This window comes from Botryllus schlosseri, chromosome 14 (assembly GCF_051294905.1).
Source record: "Botryllus schlosseri isolate E-star chromosome 14, Bs_hap1, whole genome shotgun sequence".
Classification (NCBI taxonomy): domain Eukaryota; kingdom Metazoa; phylum Chordata; class Ascidiacea; order Stolidobranchia; family Styelidae; genus Botryllus; species Botryllus schlosseri.
Window position 1 is genome coordinate 21,701,767 of NC_137249.1, and position 8,279 is coordinate 21,710,045.

At 38.8% G+C, this 8,279-nt stretch overlaps 1 pseudogene; it reads right to left on the reverse strand.

The window, feature by feature from the left end:
• Positions 1 to 467: 467 nt before the first annotated feature.
• On the reverse strand, positions 468 to 1,826 carry LOC145456035 (general transcription factor II-I repeat domain-containing protein 2B pseudogene; annotated as a pseudogene).
• Between the last annotated feature and the right edge of the window lie 6,453 nt (positions 1,827 to 8,279).

Sequence of the window (8,279 nt, forward strand, 5' to 3'; positions counted from 1 at the left end):
TCGTGTATTCATTATTTTTTGGGAATTTATATTGATAAAACCCAAATAACCCTAATAAACGATCATTTATCCTAATTTGGAGGTCTGTTTTCCATCCCGGACATAGTTTCAGCTATTTTTCTTCCATGTACGATATGATTGCGGAACATTTAATTGACGGACCTACGGGGCTCGTTCACTTTCGGACCAAACTCACTACAGCCTTACGGAGAAAATGGATTTTTGGTCCGAAAGTGAACGAGCCCCGTACTGGTCCGGGTTCGTCAAATTCAGATTTGATACTTAGGCTTCGGTCGTGATGCGCGATAGAAAAATGCTGCGTTTGTAATGTTAGACCCCTTGATAACACTCAGATAAAATTCAAAGATACCTCAACAAGCGATGTTTTGCGACGTATATATCAAACACAAGTCAGCCCAGCATATAGCATCAAAACAAATGAATTCATATGCTTGTGTACCTTGATCTTAATTAGTGAGAAAATCTAACCTGTTCTGGGATTTAACGAGTGCATCAAAGTTAGGCTGAAAATTTGATGTTGAGATACGAAGCAGATTTGACAGATGATTATCTGTAAGAGAGGATCTGTACGTAGATTTGGTGAACTTCATTACCGAGAATGTCTGTTCACATATATAGGTTGATCCGAACAGAACCAATATTTTCTGAGCATGTCTCCTCATGTTTGGAAAGTTTTCCTCCTTGGGAGACGAGTAGAACTCCAGCAGTGATGCTGACTTGAAGTGCTCTTCCAGTACTGTGTCAGATTGCAGGTCAATGAGTTCCATCTGAACATCACTGGGTGCATTTTCCACTCTACAGGCAAATGGAGAGGAAACCAGGTGCATTTCATCCTCAATCTTTTTACAATCAGCAAATCTTCTTGAAAATTCACAATGCAAATCACCTAACATGGATGAGTACCTGCTGAGATGATTAGCTGATAGTTTTACCTCTTTTAGGGTTTGCATGTGAGTGACAGTGTTGTTCTGTAGTTGACTTGAAAGAAATTGTAACTTTCTCATGAACGCTTTGACCAGGTTATGCATTTCATGAATGAAAATGCCCTTGCCCTGCAGTTTAGTGTTCAGTTCATTCATCAATGCCATCACATCAACAGCAAATGCGAAATCTGCCATCCATTCAATATCTGCGAGCTCCGGGATACTTTTGCCTTTCATCTCACAAAATTGCTGAATCTCTGCTTTCAAGTCCCAAAATCGTTTCAGCACCTTTCCCAGACTGAGCCATCTGACAGCTGTATGGTACATGATGTCACCATGCTCATTTTCCTGCTCCTCTAAAAGTTCCACGAACTGCCTGTGATGCAATTTTCGTGCTCGGATAAAGTTAACCGTCCTAGTCACAACATCGATAACATGGTTAAGCTTTAGCACCGACTTGCACAACGCATGCTGATGTATAATGCAATGTATCAATGTCAAAGTATGTCCTGTGCCGTGTTCAGTGACTGCGTCTTGGATCTGTTTCAAAAGTCCGACATTTTCCCCCGTTAGATTCGGACAACCATCACTTGTAACACCGACCAGTTGGTCCCATTTCAGTCCAAGCTTAACCATGCATGTACCTACCTCTTTGAACATATCGCTCCCCGTGGTGGTTCCTTTTATTGATCTCAACGCTGCCAGTTCCTCCGTAATCCTGAAATCCCGCCTTATTCCACGAATAAATATCAGTAATTGGGCAGTATCACTAACATCACAGCTCTCATCCAAAGCCAAAGAGAAAAAGTCAAAACTTTCAATTCCACTTTTTAACTGCAGTTCAAGATACTCAGCGATGTCTTCTATTGGGGGTGATGGCATGTTAAAACGGCTATATTGGAGTCGGGATCGTAACTACCGCATCCCAAACACCCCAATTGGGGGTGGGGGGCTCGAAATCGAAGGAAGCCCAAAATTATTTCGTGAATTAACATAAATAATACCGTAACTTTGTAGAAATGAATGTGACTTTTTCAAAAATTTCTCGATTTAATATTTCCATGTATCTTGATGTTGGGGTCCCCGTCACCCAACAAAAATACACATGATTCATGGAAATGGCAGACTTCGGCGTCGGCCATTACTGCGACACAACGCACCAAGACATATGAAAGTAGATACCATGTAACATGCGACTACGAGAAGTGTTGGGATCAAGTCACTACCTTCGAGTCACGAGTCATTTCGAGTCATTGCACATTTTGACTCGAGTCAAGTCATGTCAATCGATTTTCGAAGGTGACTCGAGTCAAGTCAAGTCAGTCGATTTTTGGAGGTGACTCGAGTCAAGTCGAGTCAAGTCAAGTCAAGTCACGAGTCAAGTCAAAATTCAAGTCAAGTTGCCTTTTTAGAAATATGAAGCATGATTACTTCATTGCATTTCGCTAGGTCTCCGAATAACAGATTGATTGGTCATTGATTCTGAACCGATGAACGAATATAGAGTTGAATATACATGCAATAAGGGGCTGTATCGCTCACATAAACATGGAATTGTTGAACAACGTAAGTAATTGCATAGCCTCATTTTATAGTTACCAGCCAATATAGAGAATTGAGAAACGAATTGAGAAGATGCAATTATGATCCCATTTATACATATTGATATGATACAATTCGAGTCTGCACCGATGGTTGAGGAGTATATAAACTATATTCGATTACAATTTCAATAAAACAAGAGGTACGGTTAAGGTAAGAACAGAGAACACAAATATATATTTTGCTATGAAAATACTTTACTTCTAGTTTACGACAACGTAAGCTATAGCTTCGATCACTTCGTTTGTGGTCAATATCTTTGTGGGAGAATATTGGGGGCTCAGTAAAACGCACGATCATTTAATGATCGGTCGCTCTCATGGGTTACACAAAAGTTTGGCGAACAAGATGCAAGATGCAAGATAAGGTGATTTTTACTTGATGACTTGAAATTGACTCGTGAATTTTGCCCCGAGTCACGAGTCAATCCACATTTCTGATACGCCGAGTCAAGTCAAGTCAAGTCATTTTAGCAAAGTGACTCGAGTCAAGTCAAGTCATACGAAAAAGGTGACTCGAGTCTGACTCGAGTCAAGTCATGACTCGAGTCATCCCAACACTGCGAGAAGTGTGTCAGAACGATCAGCAGCGGGAAGACCTTGTCCGAAAAGGAATGCCCTTGTTCTGACCGAAAACTTCGATATATATACATATATGTCTAATTGACCTCAATGGCTGGCGTCGAATGTTCCTGTCCTGGTGATCTTAACCTAGGGTTGCCATACGTCCGGAATTTCCCGGACATGTCCGGAATTTCACTATTAAAACTGCGTCCGGGAGGAATTTCTAAAATATGCCTAAATGTCCGTAATTTTGAAGGTTTGAAGTAAGCTCACATATTTTTTGTAAATAAACCTAAACAAGATTATTTTTGGGCAGATTTTTGCTACATTAAATTTTTCTTCGCGCTGCGCGCGATTCAGTATCATATATATTCGTTTTAATATGGAGACTACCGCCCTCGCAAAAACTGCGATCAAAAAATAACATTCATTTACAAAAAGAAGTCTAATTGTAATCGCAATTACACGGTAACGGTATACATAGAGTCGTCGTTTTAAGTCGTTTGGATGCTTTATTCAAAGATGGTGGTTATAAACCTGGGGGTATTTTACCTCTATTCTGGGATTCGCAAAGATGTTGAACGTAATTAGCTTCCAAAATAGGCTGTGAGTAAGTCTGAGCAAATGTGCCGACCTTTAATTAGTAATCAGCTCATCGAATTTTGAGCTGGGCCCCGGCAATTTTCAAATTGGAAATGGATTCGCGACCATAAAAGGTTGGAAACCACCGGATGCGCGGTGTTTATATAGCTCAGTGGTGAAGTGTACACCCGCATTAGGCTGATAAATAATCTTATCGGCGTGACATGAACATGACGTAACGATGTACAATCACGCCCCTTGCATTTTCGAAGTCATCATTCTACACCAGCTCTATTCTACCGCTGACTCTGATTATGTGGGCGGAGAGAGGATTAAAATTATACAGTAATATATGGAAGAACCAATATTTTTGACACAATTCATTCAAATCATTTAATGACCAGATGCATATAGTAAACCCCCAGAAGTTACATCGAATACCCTACGATGGGCCCAAGATCAGGGCTTATTTGGGCGGGATGGGGCTGAAAATATGAGGCTTCGGCGCAGGTTACAACATACAATACACAACCACATACTCCTGAACCGGATCACGACCACCTCAAGTCGATAGACAAAGCGTTGCTGGTGTAACGTCATATTGATCGACAATGCGCTCACACCTCATTTTGAAATCCGCTAGTGGGCGCTGAAGAGCGTCCGGAATTTGTGAAACAAAAATATGGTAACCCTACCTTAGCCATACAGGACAAATGACATCCCGTAAGGAAAAAATATTTGCCAGTAAAGAAATACCAAAATGAAATCATGTGCATCTTTTAGTTTGGTACGTTTTGACGATTTCCATATCTTCTGACATAGCAGATATATAGGAGGCCACAAAATAGCATCATGTTAAAAAGTCAATATAACAACGATTCCGCCCAAAGATGTTTAATTATTATTTAGGGGTCCTACCTTTTCCAACATACCACATCGACCATATTGACCGATTCAAACATGAATAATATAAATTTGTCGCGCTTCGCGCGTTTAGGCGAAATACGGTGACTCACCAAACGGTACAGGAAATAGGGTATAGCTGATATGTAGCGACAAAAAGCCCATTGGCTGAAGGGGTCTGGGGTTTGGTTTATCACCCCATGGGACCAAAGACCAACGTTTTTGGGGGGAAGGGGCTGACGAAGTGCTGTTTTTCGGTTCCCAATATTTGGGGGGCGATGATCGGTGTGGAGGTTCAAAAGGGGGCGATGAGTCGAAAAAGGCTGGGAACCACTGATCTAAACTAATATATCATTTTTATATATTACATCTCAATATATGTGATCATTACGATATCAAGTATATCACCAAAAACATTGGATACGAAAATAATTTTTCGTATAAATATCGGGATATACATTGAAATTACAATTGTTCTTGGAAATGCAGGGGTGTGTGGTTTGCATTCGTTACATATGCACTAGGGTTATGACATGGAAAACAAAATTGTCTGTAGCAGGAATTACTGAGCATTTTGGTATAAATTACAAAAATTATAATCATATTGTTCAAATCGAAAAAAATGTCCCGCACAAACTAACTTCAATTTTCGGCAATGGTCCAAATACAGAAAAAAATACAATTCAATGGTATTCTTTGCTACAAATTTAATCTTCATATATATGTCCTTTTGCAGTTTTCGTAAAGTTCATCCATCAATTTATCTTCCCTTTCTGTTATTATCTTAGTGCCAGGGACAACTACAACAGACATATCCGACTTTTAATGGGGTTTTAAGGCCCTTTGATAGGCACAATGATAGCAGCAATATGATCTTTGGTATATTCTAGAACCCGAAAGATATTGGATTTTTGGGTCGATACCGATAAAACCGATATTTCACATCTTAACCGATAAAGCAGCTAGTACATTCAGCCGATATTCAAAATAAGTTAGATATGGATAAGCATATCTTCAAAGCTTCAGAGATTTATTTGAACATCTTTACAGCCATCATTATACTTGAACATGAAATAAACTAGAAAGGCTGCATCTGGACACCTGTAAAGTGTAAGCTATATAAAATATTTGAATATTCCCAGTCTAGCGGTCTAAGATTATAGTTTTCTGACTTCCTTCCGCCATGTTGTGACGTCACGAAAATTGCCGATAATTTTTCAGCTCCGATGGCCGATAACGATAATTCTTTCAAAGTGTGATATCGTCTCGATATTATCGGCTCGCCGATAAAACTAGTCAACACATATTTTTAGGCAGACAATGTAAAAGTGGTTTTGGGGGTTCTGAAGGGCACTGATTCCGAATATGACTTTACTTTTTTTCAAATTGGCTCTTGTTGTGGAGATAATAATAATAATAATAATATAATAATTTATAGAGCGCCGAATATAACAATATGTCATTAATACACTAGGGCGCTGTACATAAAAGGCAATAAAATATAAAAGTAAACGATATGTATAAAAGACGAAGTGCATAGTTGTAGGGCGGAAAGAACACTACTCTAGTTCGAACGCTCGTGTGAATAAAACGGTCTTGATTTTGCGTTTGAAAACATATAGCGAGTCACATAGTCTGATAGAAATTGGAAGATTGCTCCACAGAATGGCGGCCGAGGAAGAAAAGGTTCTCACGCCGTAGGTCGATGTTCTAACTCTTGGAACTGACAAGAGCATTTGGGACTGAGAACGTAGCGCTCTTCCGGGATTATACATTGTCACTAGCTCACGAAGATACGTTGGTGCACTTCCCTCCATGCATTTGAAGACGTACAGAAGAAGCTTGTATTCAGACCTAAATTTCACGGGTAACCAATGAAGGGATCTAAGAATCGGCGATACGTGATCACGCTTCCTTGACCGAGTTACCAAACGAGCAGCGATGTTTTGGATCTTTTGTAGCTTGTCGATGCAATTTTGGTTTACCCCGTAAAGCAGAGCATTTCCATAGTCAAGCCGTGATATCACCAGCGACAGTATTATGGCTTTGCATGCATCCTCAGATAGGTAGTTCCTGATTCGACTGATCTTGTGGATATACATGAAACAGATCTTTGATGTATAGTCGATATGTGATAACCTATGTGTCTATTTTGACCAGAAATCCCCCATTTTCGCGGTAATCACTAGATATAGAATCGGCTAAGTCGTACTATAACGTTAAAAAATTCAATCTGCTTGTTATTTTTACACACAGAAGCAGCACTATATTTAACGGTAATTGATTTATTATAGTTGCAGACTTTCACGGATTTCATGCACATAAATAAACTCCAGTCATATAAGATTATAAGTATTTACCTAGATACTCAAATAACGTGACATTAATTCAATCAGTTTTACGTCAACCACCTATTATAAATTTGAAATAGTCAGTTCGAATATAATATTATTGATATATTTTAAATCACAATTGATTTTTTGTTCGATTTTCGCCTGTAAGCTATTTAGTGCAGTTTGTCGAAAAATGCCGGCAATTGTCTGGCATAATATGTTCAAGTGTTCATCTCATCTGCACTGATATCTTTCTTTTGTTGTTCTGATGTCTTATTAGAACCTATCCCCTTGCTAATTAACAAGATGTTCAGTAAATATGTCAATATGACTGAACAGGAAGTGAACTTTTATGCTCATGTTTGTGCTCAAGTTTTCGATATGCAGATACGAATTTTCGGACCTACATTTTGTAGTTAAGTGCTTTGTGATCATCTAAAAAGTTTCATTTACTACATCTTAGGGAAAATTACATGCAGTGAACTTCTTCCTAATGTGAAATTATACTCTTTCATCGGTATTCAAATATACCAAATACCAGATTTAAGCTTCTCGTTTGATAGGGTTACTAGGCATACCCATTTTGCTGACTCAGCGGAAAATTATCCATTTACCAGTCAAAAGAAATGAGACGCATATGTGTATTGTAGTCAAGCCTTTCAAGGACAAATTTTATAGTTTTATACTTCTCTTTAATCTTGGTAGAATGACCAATTGATACAGGAGAATATGCATTTCCGTTGTGTAAAAGCAAAAATATTTATGCTGGACAAACTACTTTTTTGACGTAAAAATATTTCGCATCATGTCATGTTAATATTGATAGAATGACTGAGAATGACATGAGGGTTCTTCACAGTCAATTAGCTATATGTAAGTGCGGTATAAATTAGAAAAAACTACGTTTTTCTTCCTACCAAGTGAAATATTTAAAGGTGAATACAGTAATTTTGGGCTGTTTTAGTGGTATAAATATCTTCTGACAAAGAGTCAATCTGACAAAACTAATGTGATATTCGTAATCAGCAACTTCAAAAACCCCATAAACGGCTCTCAGATGTTCTGTCTAAAATGTTTTTTTTCATTTTGTTGACCAGTGATAATCGGCTGGGCTCTAGTTTATTCCGTCTGGCTAGAATACCAGGCTTTCTGACACGCATTTGCGATGAATCAGCATGATATCTCCAGAGCAGTGCTGTTAAACCTGCGTGACGGTTCAGACTTGTGCGAATGAAAAAAGTTGCAGTGCGGATGACGAAGGTGCTGCAAATGACGAAGGTGGTGCGAATAGTGCGAATGAAAATCGGGAATAACTGTTAATTTTTCTGACGTGGAATAATTTAAATACATCT